At 36.5% G+C, this 17,112-nt stretch overlaps 1 pseudogene; it reads left to right on the forward strand.

The window, feature by feature from the left end:
* Positions 1-231: 231 nt before the first annotated feature.
* The window catches only part of LOC107679793 (interphotoreceptor matrix proteoglycan 1-like), a 26,460-nt pseudogene continuing 9,579 nt past the window's right edge, over positions 232-17,112 (forward strand).

Raw genomic sequence — 17,112 nt, forward strand, 5'->3', positions numbered from 1 at the left:
ACTTATTTATGGCTGTGAAATTTAATAAGCAGGGTGTGTGTAATCCTCTTCCCAGCTCAAGCAGTAGGCCTAGGGACTAACATGCACCACAAGGGTACGACAACACACGCTCAGTACACAGATCTGGCCCCATGATCAGAGAAAGGGCAGAGCTTGCTGTCCCAAACAGGGGGAGTAGAATACAGCGTTTTGGCTTGACAGTCACAAAAGCTGGCAGAGGGCTGAGAAACTTGTGTTGAGTGGGCCAGACTGAGAGAGACGGCATCGGGCGGACTGGAAACAGAGCAAGTAGGCAAGTCGAGTGGCTTGTGACCGAAGCAAGGAGGCCAGCAGATGCTGGCCCAGAAGGCTACTAACAGGATGAGGATAGTTCACCACATGGGCCCACGGGGATTAGGAGTCAGAGAGAGGTAAACAGATTAATCCAGAAAAAGAGGCAGCGTTTTTAACCTCATCATTCCCCTTACACCCTGCAGAGTATCTTCCACACCACTCGCACACTTCAGACCAAGTGTGTGCCCAAGAATCTGCACCATCTGTCAGGAATACCACCCAACCTATAGTAGTGCCCACAAACAGCCCCGTCCATGGATGCCTGGACACAGAGTCGATGGAAATTAACTCTTTCACACTCAGACGCGAGTTAAGTCAATACGGACTGCCGTTTCTTTCCAAATGAGTGACTTTACATCCAAAAGGACATAATCTACTGCAACATGCAATTGAAAACAGGATTATTCCTCATTCTGTTCTTGTTTACCCTCCAAGCCACTAGAATCAAAGGTAAGCCGGCGTTTGAACGCCATTCTAATGCTGTTTTATTTAAACAAAGCCTTATAATTCAGCAAAAACAGGACTTCTGGTAACGTACAACGCCTCAGAGCGACTACAGCCTGTGCGATTCCTCACACAATAGCATCTTTCCGCCCTTGGTGATCGAATGAGCTTTTAAATATTTTAGGAGCCAATTTGCGAGGACATAAAAGAAACCCAAAGATTTTTCTTATGCAAAACAAAGCCTGATGACAAATCATTTGATAACATTTTTGTGGCAAGCACGCCATTAGCGCTTCCTTTTTGGTACAATATGCTGGAAAAGCACGTTTCGCTAACATTTCATGCGAGTTCTGAATGCCTCTAGTTCTGGTTACAGCGTTCAGAAGCTCCATTCATTAGTAGAGAGAAACAAAAGGCATTCTGTTTGTGGCAGTGTGGAACGCTAATCTTTTCTGGCTTGTAGCTTTGCTGTGGGGCCTCGCTCATCGCTTCAGAAGTACAGCTCAATTAGCATTGCTGCCCCTCATGTCTGCACATGTGCTCGGCGGGCTCATAGACGGCAGCGGGACACATGATCAAATCAGTCACCCTGGTTTATCTTTGAGAAATTGCACCACTGGCCCTACATCTGCTCATTTGCTAATTAACAGATGTGGTCAGATGTTTTGTGACCTAGAAACACATTGTTGGGACCCCTGTATCTCTGAGCGATCAGCTCACCGTCTTCCACTGCAAACATCTCTAAATAGGGCCACATGTGGCACTAGAACAGGGCGTCTTTTGTGTGTGATCAAAATAATTAAGACTGAAGGTCCAATCTGATTTGACACCAGGGTTTGAGAAGAATTACAACAATGGTGTAATTGTTACAGATTCAACACTGATAGCCATATAGTAGTCTGCATGAATCTATAGTAAATGACTGACCACACTCTATTAAAACAGAGTCCATTACCATTATAATGCAGGTACTGGTAGAATTTGCTAAAGAGTCTCATTAGAAAAGCATTTTTTTTAACTCTAAATGCAGCTTGCAATTGAAATTAACAGTAAAACTCACACTTTTAACCCTTTTTCACACATATTATGATTACAAGACTTATTTTTGCGCAGTACCTAGCAAAATACTAGGCTATGATAACAAAACACTTTTTACCATAGTTCATGATTTGCAAACTACTACATTTTTATGGTTGCATCACATAACCAGTTCCATATGAATGACTTTTCTACTGTAGTAAACTTGCTTGGTAGCGCACCTGGTACAGCACTGCACTTGTGATTTGGAGCACAATGAGTGACATAAAACATGAGTCATGATAGAAATCTTGTAGAAAAAACTAAAGGTTGCATCAGCAAATGTGTTTTTATCTCGCATCTGCTTTTGTTAACACTATTGGATAGGTTTAGAGTACAGTTTAGTGTATGCAGTACATTATTTTCAAACGTGATAAAGCAGTAACCGTTTAGTGTCATTTCATTTTTGAACTGCAGCAATACATATAACAACCAAAGTAATCAAATGTTACCAGATTCACATTCATCTTTTTTGGATAAAACTGATGGCAACCACTAGACATTTCACTTTTCAAAGTGTTGCGAAGGAGACACGTAATATCTTTTTGAAGAAATGTCGCCACAGGCATGTTTTTTTCCACTGAGTCTGAGTTGAGATTGTGAGCTACTGAATGCAATTGTTTTGTTGGTATCTAAATTTGTTTAAGCCCAGGCTATTTTATGCCATTTAAGTGCTGGTGTAGCTACTGGTTATGCAATTAACCAGAGGATAAGCCTGGTCAGCAAAGGACATCAGCATCCAAAACGCAATATAACATATGACTAGCTATGCTATGCAGAGAAAATCTGCATGTACACAATCATGTACTAGGAAATCCTGTCTTAATGTGGTCTGATTGCATGTTTTATGAGATTCTGTTAAGCAGGATTACTCATTTGACTTTAAAAGTTACCAGTAGAACATTAAAAACAAAGGTATGTGTTTAGCCTCCACTGTAGCTGCACTTATATCGCTAATGCTACTACTTGTCAACTAACTAAGCTTAAGCTAATCTGCAAGTGGTGAACAGAGGTCCGGTGAAGTCTGAGGGACCCCCTTGCTGAGCCAGGCTTAATGTTTTAAGAAGCTCTCTGAAGTTTACCAGCTGGTCACACAGTACTCCATTTTGAAAACATTTAGCCCATTTTAATGGAGGCCCTGTAGCCTACTTTTATGGTTGATTTGAAAGAGACCTAATATGATCTTTCAATTTCTCAAGAGGTCTTGAAGTGGCTCAGATCTTATGTGGAGGGGACACACAATTTGTCTGTTTTTAATGGATCTGTGAGTGTTGCAACTAAGAGGAAACGATAAAGATTACACCATAACCGCTGAAGAGCCAAGCTATTAAACTAGTCAGAACTGTTATCATTTGACGTAAAAACATCCAGATGTACTTTGATATAAGCTATTAACTGTATAATTGCTTGATGCTTCATTACTGAAGTAGGTAATTAAATGCATCGCTGTAATTTTGCAGTACATATGTTCACTATGACAATGACATGAACTGAAGTTAATGAAGTGAAATTTGCTGTCATTCTAATTCATCCTGAACTTCACTAGTCTGTAAATACCAGTAAAACACCAGGTGTAAGTCTATTACGTCAATGACCGCAGGTGCTGGTTAACTCTAACAGCTATCTCTGGCCACAACCGATTATGTAACAGGTCAGAAGGTGGGTCACTTTGAGTATAAATACTCTTAGATGTCAGAATGGGTTAGGGTCTCTGGCAAGTAAGAACTTTTAATAACACATAACTGTAAAATTTAACCTCTAAAATTGATCATTTAAAGGGCTAGTTCATGCAAAAACAAACATTTGATGATAATTTACTGACCTTCATGTCGTTCCAAAAATGTATGAATTTCTTTCTTCTGTGGATCACTAAAGGAGATGTTTTAAAACAAAAAAGTCTCAATATTTTTTTGTTGTTGTTGTTTTTTGTTTTAGACCCCATTGACTGTCATTATATGGACAAAAAACAGCTGAACTTTCCTAATTGCTGACATAAAATCGAGTTAAATTCTGAAAATGAAAATATTGAATGACATATTGAATAAATGGAAAACAACGATATAATGACTACATTTAGAAGCAGGACTTTTTCAATTTAATAATCTTGAAGACTTTTTCAGCTTGGTCTTTATGTAAAAATTCTGTGATTTCAATCAAACACAATTAAGATTACTACAACTGGAGAGCAGAGGCCTTTTTAACTCTTATCTAGTGAATGCGCTTAACATCTGCCGGGATGGTGTTATAACCGACTGCTTGACTTAGGCCTAATCCAATTAATGTCCATTCAGCATACTAATCATAGACTTAAAGGGTTTCAAATGGTCTCTGAGCTAGAGTAATTACATGAAGTGTAATTATATGATCCATCGGCTTACTTTTCTCAGGTAAAGTTGATCCTGCTCTTCTGAAACAATTAACACACGCTGTTGTTGTGACATTTGCAGAACTCACTGCTGACGACTTGATTCTCAGGATCAGAAATGTGAAGTACAGGCACTTCCTGGAGACTCCACTGCCAATGAAACAGTTGACAGATGGCAGAGATTCACTTTCTCTAGATGCGCATCGAGCAAAGAGATCAGCGCTGTTTAATACGGGGGTGAAAGTCTGTCCACAGGAGAGCATAGTGGAGGTCATCACCAGCCATAAAGCCTACTACAAACTAAGAGGTAGGACAACATCTACCCTAAACACCACAAGGGACGGAGCCTTGAGCATCAGTGCCAAATTTGGCAATAACACCTCAGATCCTCATAAATCATAATTAGCTTCCCAATCATTCGAAGCCTTCTGAGAGATGAAGGATCATGCCAAGCCAAAAAAAAAGAAGTGGCTCTGAGCCAAGTATAGATAAAAGTAGTGTACTTTTTTAGGCTTACTTTCTTTGAGTCTTATAGTATGGAATCTTCTATGTTTCTACATGTGGTAAGGCAAAAAAAAAAAATAATAATAAAAAAATAATAAAAATATGGAAATAAAAAATTTTGTTTTCAATATCTAATCTAATTTTTAACTTTATAAATATGTTTTCAAAGGTATTTTTATTAAATTAATACTTTATTCAGCAAGGAGGCTTTAAACTGATCAAAAGTGACAATAAAGTGAGTTATGCAATAAATATGAGTATAAGAGAATAATGTTCAACAACATTAAATAAATAAATAAATATTATTGACCCCAAACGTTTGAATGGTATAAAATGACCTGAATATAAATGTGAATGCAGCTAAACAAAGTGGGAAAACCATTAAAATCCCGTCATCATTTACTGACCCTTACGTTGCTGTATGACTTGTGTAGAACACAAAACTTGAAATTATAAATAATTTGCTAGTCACGTTTGCCATGCAGTTACAATGAATGTGGACAGAAACTCTCAAAACTTCAAAAAGGATAATAAAATTAGTCCACATGAAGTCAAACGGGTTTGGAATGACGTGAGAGAGAGTAAATGATGACAACATTGTCATTTTGGGATGAAGTGTCATCGGTCATATTAAATAATATTTTTGGCTTGAATAAAACCAATTAATTTAGATAATTCCACATGAGGCACTTTTTTGGTGTTACCTGACAAAACATTTTTACACTGAAGCAGATGAAGCATGACTTTAAATTACTGGTACAAACAAGCTAAAGGTGAAGCACATTTAGCTGTCAGATGCAGTTAAGAGATACTCTTAATTAAATGTCCATAATAACCGTGTTGGCAAAATGAGATAATGGCAGCAAATGACTGCATGCTAAACACTATTAAGTATGTTACACCTCTGTCAGTGGTGCAGATAATTAATTTTAAGTGTCCCGGCATGTTTTATCAGGTCTTTGCTGTTAGTCCTCTCTCAATTCTCTAATGGCCTTTTCTAAATAATTCCCATGATATTTAACAGTTTGTCAAGAAGCTGTGTGGGAGGTCTTCCGGATCTTTCTTGACAAGAGCTCCTGACACCATGGAGTACCAGCAGTGGGTGTACGCCTGTCAGAGAGACTCACTTTGCATGGAGGATCTGGCCCGAAATTTTAGTAGCACACAGGAGCATCTTGACATGGTAGCCAGTGTGAGTATCTGCTCGTGTCCGTTGCCAATTTAGTCCATTCGTCTTGCCAATACAGCCTAAATGTGCCAATATTATTCAATTGAAAAAGGCTTTTTCGTAAATTCTCAAAGAGGTTTATATCATTTACAGAGAGTGAAAGCTCAAGATGAACAGAAGAGGTTAGAATCCCGAAGTTGATCTTGAATTCAAGGGCTTCTTGGTTTCAGTATTCATGGTATGGCGAGTTACTTGTCTTCATTTTGGGCTCGAACCCTTCAGAATATCTAGAATGAGGTCACCTGACTAGTGGGAGATGAGAAAATCTCAGCCTGTCCTTTAAAAAACAAAGTTTGTTCATATTTGGTGGCCTAGCTAAACACTGCTCTCTGACCTGATCCACTTTAATAAGAGGGATCTGTGCCCAGACATATTACGCTTGGGTGTTAGAGCCACACAAACATTATATGCAGTCAACCCCTTTATCGGGGACAATGAATTTTATTGCATTTATCATTCTCGGATTGATTCGTCCCTTCTCGACATGTTTTCAATTAATTTTAGGGCTCTCACACCTGCACCAGGCGAGAAATGTAAGTCCTCACCATCCGAATGAGAAAGAAATACTGGTTGATCTTATAAAAATGTGACTGATTGATGGCTTTTTATGCTTCAGGTTCAAAGAGTCCTGCAGAGCTTTTCATCATGGAATCTGACAGTGTACGGCCACTAACTCGTGCTTTTTAGAATATGCACTTAACATACTAATGAAGTTAGAAACAAACAAATTGACTATTCTCTGATCTGATAGGAAACTGGGGCACCAGATGTTGTCCCTCAGAGGCTGGTAGAGCACATTGTGGAGTTCAGTGTGACTATAGTAGACCCCGCACTACTGAGGGATCCAGGCAGCCCGCAATATGAAGACTTTACTCGTAATCTTCATGAGAAGGTTAGGTGAAATCAACTATTAAACATGTGCCATTTTACACAGATCAAGCTGCTTCAAGCTACTAACAGACAAATTACATCTCACCTGAGCCTGTGTAATGATGTTGAGCTCACAGAAGGTGCAATATTGAAGCAGGAACATTGACAATATAAGCAGGAACATGGTTATGAAACCTGATAAAATAAATAAATTTTTAAGGGGTAGTGAGTGATAACTGTAATAAAAGTAATGAAATGCATTTGTGTTAGGAACATTCTAGAGAACATCTCAAAGTGGAGAAAAAAAAAACAAATTACTACAGTAGGTTTGAAAGTAGCTTTCAGTAAAAGATCAAAAACAGGAAAGCCAAACAAGAATTGGGTAACTACAAAAGCCGGCATAAGATTAGCCGTGGCACATGATTTTACAGCGTGTCAGCATGTTGGACAATCCAAAATATGAGGTTATGTAACCAACTGTGCATAATTGGTTTAATTATGTAGTTATTAAAATAAAGTTATTACAAATATGTCTAAAATATTTTAATTTACACTTTTGCAGATGCTGCATGTGTTCGACAAACTTCCAGGGTTTAAAGAGGTTCTGGTGCTGGGATTTCGGTAAGTTGATGCTGGAACTGTGGGATTCACCAAGATATTACAGTTTACTGAACTTGAAAATTGTATTTTTGGATGGGTAATTCTATCACAGGGGCAACTTGGGGTAAGTATTTGAAGAAATACTTGGCAAATTGTGTTCAGAACAACTGTGTTTCAATTACTGTACCATTATGCTTTCTTGTACTGTAGACTGTGTAACACAACATGCTTGTTTACTACCTTATGATCTTATGATAGTAGCTTTTGGGAAAACTGTAATAATTAACCCTCATGTACTTTTAACAATGGCTTTACATTCCCAAAGATCACAAATCCTGTGCATGTGAAAATGAATTTCAAAATAAACCTATATTATTTAGCTTCCAATTAGACAGCTGCCAAAAGTGAATCTCTACAATATGTACACCAATCAATTCTCATAAGATTTGAAAAAGTCATTAAGTATTAACCTGACAGGCCAATGATAAGTATGATTTTGAGGTATTAAAATGGCCTTGGGGTCCTTCAGCCCCAAAAAGACCATGAGGGATAAGACAGACAATCAGGTTAATACAAGTCCAGGCAAACGTCATGCAAACCAATTAATTCCCTTCATAACATCTGTCAGCCCTGAAGGTGCTGCAGCAAGCTATGCTGTAGTGTTTGAGACTGATGGGACACGGGCCATAGGTGACACAGACTCCACTGATGAATATGGCATAGAGGGAGTCCTAAAGGGCATGGTGGTGAAGGCACTGAGTGAGGACACATCACTTCCTGTGGACGTGCTTTCCCTTATTTTCGAACCAGGTACACAAAATCAATACAATCAATATAAGAGCCCTAGACAGACTGCAAATATTTAACCTTACCTGATTCGCCCTCTTTAACAGCAGGCGAGGAGAACACGAGATCCAGTACTGAAATCAGCAAAGAATCAAGGTTTTTACCTGGGGATATGAGTACACGGTCCACAAAAGTGGACTCGGAGGACATTATAGCACCTTCTGGGAGTATGGGCATCTCTTTTGGAGATCTGGGCCCTGATAGGACAGAAAGAGGTGCTATACAGAACTTTCCTGATATATCATCCCACGTTCCCACGCAACCAGTAACAACTGAGCTAATGAACAACTCCCATCTTGAGGGTTCAAAGACGACAAGTCTAACCACTGAAGGCACTTCAACAAACGAAGGTAAATCTTTCATATTTGTAGTGAGTAGTGAGTAGTGTACAAGAGCACTTGCTTCCAAACTAAGACACTTCAGTTAGGCAGCCTACAAAAATGAAAGAATTAATTGTAATTTCGCATTAGATGCATTTTCAAAGACACTCTCGGAAACCATTTTTTTGTTTTCAAGGTTTGCCAAGAACCACTACAGTGGATTACCTATCAAAGTGGTCGGAAGTGAAAGAGGATGTGGGAAATGAAATTGTTGCCACAGCTGCACCACTGGACTTGGAGTCTTTTGAAGTAGCAAAAGCATTTTCTTCAACTCAACCTGAAATTAATTTTGATATAACACCAGAGGCCACTTCTGCAGAGGCAACATCATCAATCTTGACAACCCTAACCCCTACAGAACGAGCACAAGATGCTATATTTCTTGAAGATGTCACAATTGGCTCATCTGAACCTTTAGAGACCTCTACCGAAGGTCTTCCTTCATACCCTAAAGGTCCAGTTGAGTCGCCCACTTCAATTGACCTTAGTGACCATGTAGAGTCTCCATCTGTCGGTGCCACCGTAGACACACTCCATCAAAAGGTGCCCCCACTTGGACTTACAACTCCAGAACCAAATCTCCCTGCAGCAATTTCCTCTGAGCTAACGCCCACAGAAGACCTCATTTCACACCTGACCCCGGACAATTTCCTGGATGAAGAGGGACAGACTCTCTGGATAGTTTCACCTCCCCCACATGAAGGTAGTACAGATATTGACAGAGATGTTGAACAGGCTGATGAGGAGGATGATACTCTGGACTCTGGGAGAGGATTCCCTTCAGAGGTCGACGAGAATCCACAATCCTCGGCTCGTCCTCTAGGTTACGTTACCACTCCTTCAATGATGGCTTCTAACCAGACCAAAGAGTTAGTGGTGTTTTTTAGTTTACGTGTGACTAATATGATGTTTTCGGAGGATCTTTTCAACAAGAGTTCCCCCGAGTACAAATCACTGGAGAACACGTTTCTTGAACTGGTAGGTAAATACACTTTTGTCTTTGACTTTATCTTGCTGCATGCCTTTCTATCCTCCATTTGTTGTTAGCTTTCCTTTTTTTTCATTTGTATCACAGTGCATGCTGGTAAAACTTAATAGATAAAGTGTGTCATTTGTCTGCAGGGATTTGACAGATGGCATCTGAGAACAGTGTTGTTAGAAATTGTCTTTGTATAAAGGGTTTGGGTGACTGATAGAAAAGTGAATTACATTTCTCTACATTTTGCACAAGGATACTTATTTTGTCACTTCAAATGTTTTCCTCTGAACTTTGTTTACCTTACATTTCAATTTAGACAGAAGAACACAGAATGAAACCCTGTATGGCCATTTCAAAACAATTAAGCAATCTCAAACGAGCAAGAGCGGTGTAGTACTGAATATCGGCTCGGCTATAGTTCAACCGTAGACGTTAGGCTGCATGTAATCACAACTATGATCAAAACAGTTCAATATACAAGAAGTAAAAATTTAGTACCATTTTTTAGACAAAATTTCACCAGTTAGTTATATTTTTTTCTCTGCCAGCAAAAATTGCTCCAGAATAAACCAAACCATCAAGCTTTACATGTCACCATGCAACATAAACTTGAATTGCATATGAGTGGAGCGATTTTTCCTCCCTGTTCAAAGTGATGCATAATCACTCTGTTCCAGCTTGACTCCCTTTTTTTCATTTTCTGCTCTCCGGTCACTCCACGCTCACTGGAGAGAAAACCTGCCCCGAACAATCCTAATACAAGAGAAAACTTATATGCTTCAACTTTCAAAAAACCCAGTACTCATCCAAGAAAAAAACACTCCACTTCCCCTCTGCACCACTCATATACAACGTGTACAAGAGTGCTACAAACATGAAACTTTCAGACCGCCTCTTGGGCAATCATATTACAGTTTCACAACTAAGTGTTGTTGTTTTTATTCAGATTATGTTTTGTAATATCATGTTTTTTCAACTAGAGGCAATTCTCTGAACCAAGTGACTCGCCAAACCCCGAGGCTTCTAGTCAAGTGACTGAGAGAGAACAGAAGACATTAGCCTCAATACCGGTACATCTATATCCAAACTTGAAAAAGCATAATTAATCACTTTTTGGCACTAAACTCTGCACTTTTGTCTAACAACTTCCCACTTCTGATCTTACTGATCAAAAACTGTCTTTAATAACTGCTGATCAATGAGCTCTCTAACCAGCATTAACCAAAGTTGAACGCTTACAACCTGCAACATTTTTTCGTTAGTTGTTTTATTCTTGATAGTGTGAATGTTGCCTTATTGCTCTGAGCAAATTTTGGTTTCTCAGGATCTCAGTGCGCACTAACATTAATATGTGCTCATATCAAATGCTAAAACTGTATATCTGTAAATAATCTTGTTTTTCTTATTTGTGTAAAACACAGAGGAACCAATTTCACAATCTTGTTGAATTAAACGACCAAAAACACAGAGCATGCCACAATAATAAATAAAAAATTTGCTGTCTAGTTTTGTTTCTCTAAATCTGCTTTTAGTTGGTTAGGCAGCCTAATGATTTTGAATTGTTTTTGGGTGAGACACATGTCCTTGAATGTAATCAGTCTCCAGCTGTTGTTTATTAGAGTGTTACAACAATGACAAAGCACTTTTGTTGATTTTGAAATTAACAGCTCAATTAATTCTTTGTAATAAAAGCAATTCAAAGAGATATTGTAGCTGATTTTGTGGCTTATTTGTGAATGAGTCAGGGTGAATGCAATCTCTTTTAAGATACATAAAAATACTCAATCTAGACTGGTCCAGACTGGTTTTCATGTGTGTTAAAGACTACAATAATGACCATTCCTAACTGTTCCTTTTTCTTCATAATTCTTCATAATTTACTTGAACCGCTCTTATAGGGGTATAGGGGGCTCTTTTGCAATATACATCTGTATATGTTCTATTTTTTAAGATATTATTTTCAAATTTTTTTTTATTTGTATAAATCCCAAGACACAAAAACTCCATTTCCAATAAAGTGGTTGACCAAACTAGTATTGTGTTGTAGTTCCAAATCACCAGACTAACACCAGTGCTATGAGAACTTTTGGATTATGACATGAACTACCAAAAATCTGCTCAGAAGCTACTCTGGTAAGTATCTGGGTAAAATGGTCATAAAATTAGTTCATTGATTCATAAATGGGCTTTTAAAGGATAATCTGATAACCTCAAGATATTTATGTTCTTGCAAATTCTGCAAAAGAAACATTGATTTTTCCACCGTACACATCAATTTTGCCCATTTATAATTCAACGTTTTGGTAGCTTTTGTAGAGACGGTTGTAATATTTTAGTCCTATACTAGGTTTGCATTGATTTTATTTTATTTTTTTAAATATGATAACATTTTTAAAAATATATTTTTATTAAGTATTAATCAATTATAGAACAGAACAGCACTGAAAGAGATCCCTATGAACCAGTAGATACAAGTGTAAGCACCGTGCTAGAATGAGTGTGGGAATCCGTATCCAAGAATAGGGATACACTACAATGCTGCTGTCTGTGATCATTCATTCATTAACCTATTTGGAAATGAGTGCTACTGTATATATTAGATGATTCCTTCTGTCCTGTGACGGCAATCAAAGGTCACGACACTGGCATGAGCTAGACAGTAACATTGATTGAGGCTGAGCTCTGAGCCACAGCGTGCCCTGTGGGAAAGAATAACACCTGCTCTGCCCTGGCACTTAGCCGAGAGGTGAGAGGTTGATCATGACTGGCAGATCAGGTCTACCTCCAAATACAGATTACCTTCTGTTATACAGACGTGCGCTTACTTAACATACAGGCCAGGCCTTTGTGCTCCTTCTCATGCTTCATGTTCACTCTACATTCACTATTTAACGATTAGTAATATTTAATATTTTAAAATAAACATTTAATTTGAATTAAACAAAAATTGTCAAAATGTTAATGCTAACATTTAAAATAGGAAGTATATTTAATATATCCATCCGCTATATTTAAAAAAATATTCTTTAAAATATTAATTATATTTTGAATAATACATTTTTATTTAAATATTTAAAATGGTTAGTTACCTCCCATTATACAGACATGGCCTTCACTCCGTTTGTGCTCCTTCTCACTCTCCATGCACTATTAAATGATTACAAATATTTAATATTTTAAAATGAAAATTTAATTTTAATTAAATTAAACAAAAATTTTCAATAAATTCGATTTAAAATATCTAAAAATATTAATTGTATTTAATATTTTCATCCATTATATTTAAAAATATTCATTAAAATAATTTAAAATATGAATTATATTTTGAATAATACATTTTTAATTCAATATTTAAAATTGTTAGTTACCTCCTGTTATACAGACATGGTCTTTACTCCTTTTGTTCACTCTCCATTCACTATTAAATGATTGATAACATTTAAAATAATATATATAATTTAAATTACAAATCTAAATTAATCTAATTTAAATGTGTAATTTAAAATATGATATATATATATATATATATATATATATATCATTTTAAATTACACATTTAAATTAGATTAAACATAACATTTAAATTAGATTAAACTAAAATGGTAATTTAAAATATTAGTTAAAATAATTTTATTATTTAAAAATATATTAACAATACAAATATTATATTAAATGTATTTTGAATACATCTTCATTTTAATTACAATTAAAAAAAAAAAAAGATTATTTTTTTTGACTTTCATATTTCAAATGTTAATTCCTGATTTTCGATTTATTATTAAATGATTACAACTATTTTCAGTTTAATTCATTACATTAAACAAAAATTGTAAGTTTCTAATTTGAGAGATTTTCGAGACGCTAATAATCTCTGTGACTCTTATGCGAATATATCATATCCTCAAGTCTTCCAGCTTTTGTGTGACTGGTGCAATCAAGCTCTTGAAATCTTGAGCCGAGATGAATGACTGAGCTGCTACGCCCTATTTCTCCTGAACAACCGTCTTTATCTCTAACTGGCCCTCCTCATGCAGAATGAAATGAACACTGAGAAGGTTTTGCATATATTGGAATAGGATGACAGACAAACACTGGCCAAAATCGTTCAGTTTCTAGCAATTGAGGAGAATTGCTTCAGAATTGACAATCCCAAAAGTTTCGTATCTGAGCTGCGTTACATTCATGCACAATTAACCAGTCTGCACTAGTCAGCAATGATGAAAGAGCAGATGCAACGCTCTCATTTCACTTTTATCTCTGCTTTCCCACAGCTCCTGCCGTATCTACAGTCCAACCTGACTGGATTTAAGGAGCTGGAGATTCTGAACTTCAAGAACGGCAGTGTGGTGGTAAACAGCAAGATGAAATTAGCCAAACCGGTTCCATACAATGTTACGGAGACTGTGCAGTGTGTGCTTGAGGATTTCTGCAATGCGGCATCTAAGAGACTGGACTTGGAAATCGACTCCCAATCAGTGGATGTGGAAGCAGGTAAGCACGTGTCGAAAGGAGAAATCAGATAGTTCCTTATTAAAAGAAATGTTTGCCCAAAAATAAACTTCTGTCATTATTCACTTACCATCATGTTGTTCCAAACCTGCATGACTTTCTTTCTTCTGTGGATCGCAATGAAGATATTTAAAAAGAAGAAAAAAAAAGTCTCATTCATACGGTGGAAGTCAATGGGGTCCAAATGTTCTTAAAATATTTGTGTGTGTGTGTGTGTTCTGCTGAAAAAAACTAAAAATACAGGTTTAGAAGGACATGAGGGTGAGTAAATGATAACAGAATTTTCATATTTGAGTGAAGTATCCCTTTAACCTTCATAATGCATTTAAAATCTGTATACATTTTCCACATTCAGGGTCCATTTGGACCCAAAGAATTGGTGTTTTATATAACAGTCGCAACTTCATATTTTTCAACTAAAACCATATTGTATGATCAGCAACCTCTCTTTAATATTTAAAATTGCACATAAAGCACCCCAAAAACTATGATGCAATATATATGATGAGAAATCTTATTTGAATATATCATTGTATGAATTTTATAAAAATGTATAATCTGAGAATTATCTGTATTTAACCCCAATGGAATGAATAGAATTTAATTGCATTCCTTTGACTTTATTACTCATGACTGCTCAAAAAACAGTCCAGAATTATGAAACCTACATATTTATTTCTAACAAAACAACATAAATATTAAAAGAAACTAAATAATAAAATACATTGCATAAACTTTAACTTTCAGATGAAAAGGTCAACAATTATTCATGCTACAATGATTCTAAATAGGTGTACATATTCATGTTTATCATCAAAATACACTCTCAGAACTTGTGTGAGAACAGGCGAAATATGCTCTACAAAAGTTTTTTGACACTAATATAATTTTATAGAAAATTTAATTTAACACCAAATGGTACTACATACATATCTGGGCCCAAAATGACCCAAACACACAACATGTAACATTTATTTATTTTTTAATTGTTATATCTCTTAAAAAGAAATTATAAAGAAATCTGAAAAAAAAAAAAATGATGTATCTCTTCTAGGCCAAAACAGACCTGAATGCGTTATGAGGGTTAAGAAAGTTCTGTTCACGCTGACTGTGATTTACAGTGAAAAAGCGATGAAGAGTCATTCGATTTCATCTGCCCACATGTTAATTATTAGCAACAAGACTGACTCCTTGTCAAACTAAACTCTCACTCATTTGTAATGAGATTTTCGAATGTTATTGAAATCTACAAAGTCCACCAATAACATTCAGAAGTAGAGAGCCCTACCAGCGACTTCCAGCATTATAAACGCTGTCAATGTGAACGGGGCAGAACAGTAAACAAAAGCATCCACATTAACCTAAAGGGATAACCACACCTGTATTAAGTCTTTAAGCATCTTTGTGTGTCTGGCCACAAGTATTCAAAGCCAATTAGTTCTCATTGTCCAATCCAGCTGATCACGCCGATCCATGTATGTTTATGGCATGTAACGAGTTCTCCCACTGCGTGGTGAACACGTTAACCTCAGAGCCTGAGTGTCTGTGCGACCCGGGCTACAGCACGGTGGACGGCAATCCATGCACCAGCATCTGTGACCTACAGCCTGAATACTGCCTGAACGGAGGACAGTGTGAAATCATACCGGGACACGGAGCGGCCTGCAGGTATGCTAACATGAAAAAAAAAACTGCTAATCCATTAATTTCAATGGAGATTACAAGGATGTAAGGAAAACTCAAATTCAGCTGAGCATACAGCCACAGGTCCTTCATCTGCACTGTCAGAAACAAGTGTGTAAAAATTGTACCTTTAGGGGTACAACAGCTTGTTACTGGAGAAGTACCCATAAAAGGTACATTTTTTTTTACCTTATTAACCCCTAAAATGTGTATGTACCCTTACGGTAGTAATATGAGGTAAAATGAGGTACTTCACAGAGGCACATGTACCCTTTTTGGTGATTTTTCTGAGAGGTTATGTAAAAAACAACAACTAAAAATGTTATGCTTTTTTATAATATAATGAAATATTTGCAAACATACTGTATATGTTGCCTGCAAATGGGTCACTCTCAAAATATGACAATAAACATGTGGCTTGATGTTTCAGTCATTAAAAAGTTTTAAAATAGTCAAAAACTCAGTTTCAATAGTTTATTCAATTTTGATATGGTTTGACTCTGTAATGTTTTGCACATATTTTATTGTTTATATTTGTCAAGCTCCAGGAATACCTTGTCCCCTTCACTATTTATGACATTCATATTTATTTATTTATATATAATAATAAGTGCAAGGTCTAACAACAAGTGTGTAAAAAGTTAAACAAAATGAGTAATTATTAATAAAAATTCCTAACCTTTTTTTTTTGTTGCCATTGTTAGCATTTATTGTTAAAAAGTGGACTTTAAATAAGTAATTCAATGGTCAAATCTAATTTTATCAGTGATTTTCCCACCCTGTTGAAAAATTCAATACATTACATTTACTTTTTCTTTTTTTTCAAATTGCTAATTAAATGTGTTATAATTTATCGATTTTAGTCTGATCAGTAATCAAACTTAACTGAATTCTAAAAAAATTAAGAACATTTTTATTTTTTTAAATGACAAATGACCCAAGTGTGTGTGTGTGTGTGTGTTTGTACATTTTTGTGACATATGAGGACACAAATTTGTATAATGACATGGGTATGACATAGGTATTACAAGGAGAAGGTGACATTACCTCATGTCCCCATTTTTCAAAACAGTTATAAATCATACAGAGTGAGTTTTTTTTGAGAAAGTAAAAATGAACAAAGTTTCCTGTAAGGGGTAGGTTTAGGTGTAGGATGGTGTAGGGCGATAGAAAATACAGTTTGTACAATATAAAAACCATTACGCCTATGGAATGTCCCCACAATTAACAAAAACAAACCTGTGTGTGTGTGTGTGTGTGTGTGTGTGTGTGTGTGTGTGTGTGTGTGTGTGTG

This window comes from Sinocyclocheilus anshuiensis, unplaced genomic scaffold (genome assembly GCF_001515605.1).
Source record: "Sinocyclocheilus anshuiensis isolate Anshui unplaced genomic scaffold, SAMN03320099.WGS_v1.1 scaffold676, whole genome shotgun sequence".
Lineage (NCBI taxonomy): Eukaryota > Metazoa > Chordata > Actinopteri > Cypriniformes > Cyprinidae > Sinocyclocheilus > Sinocyclocheilus anshuiensis.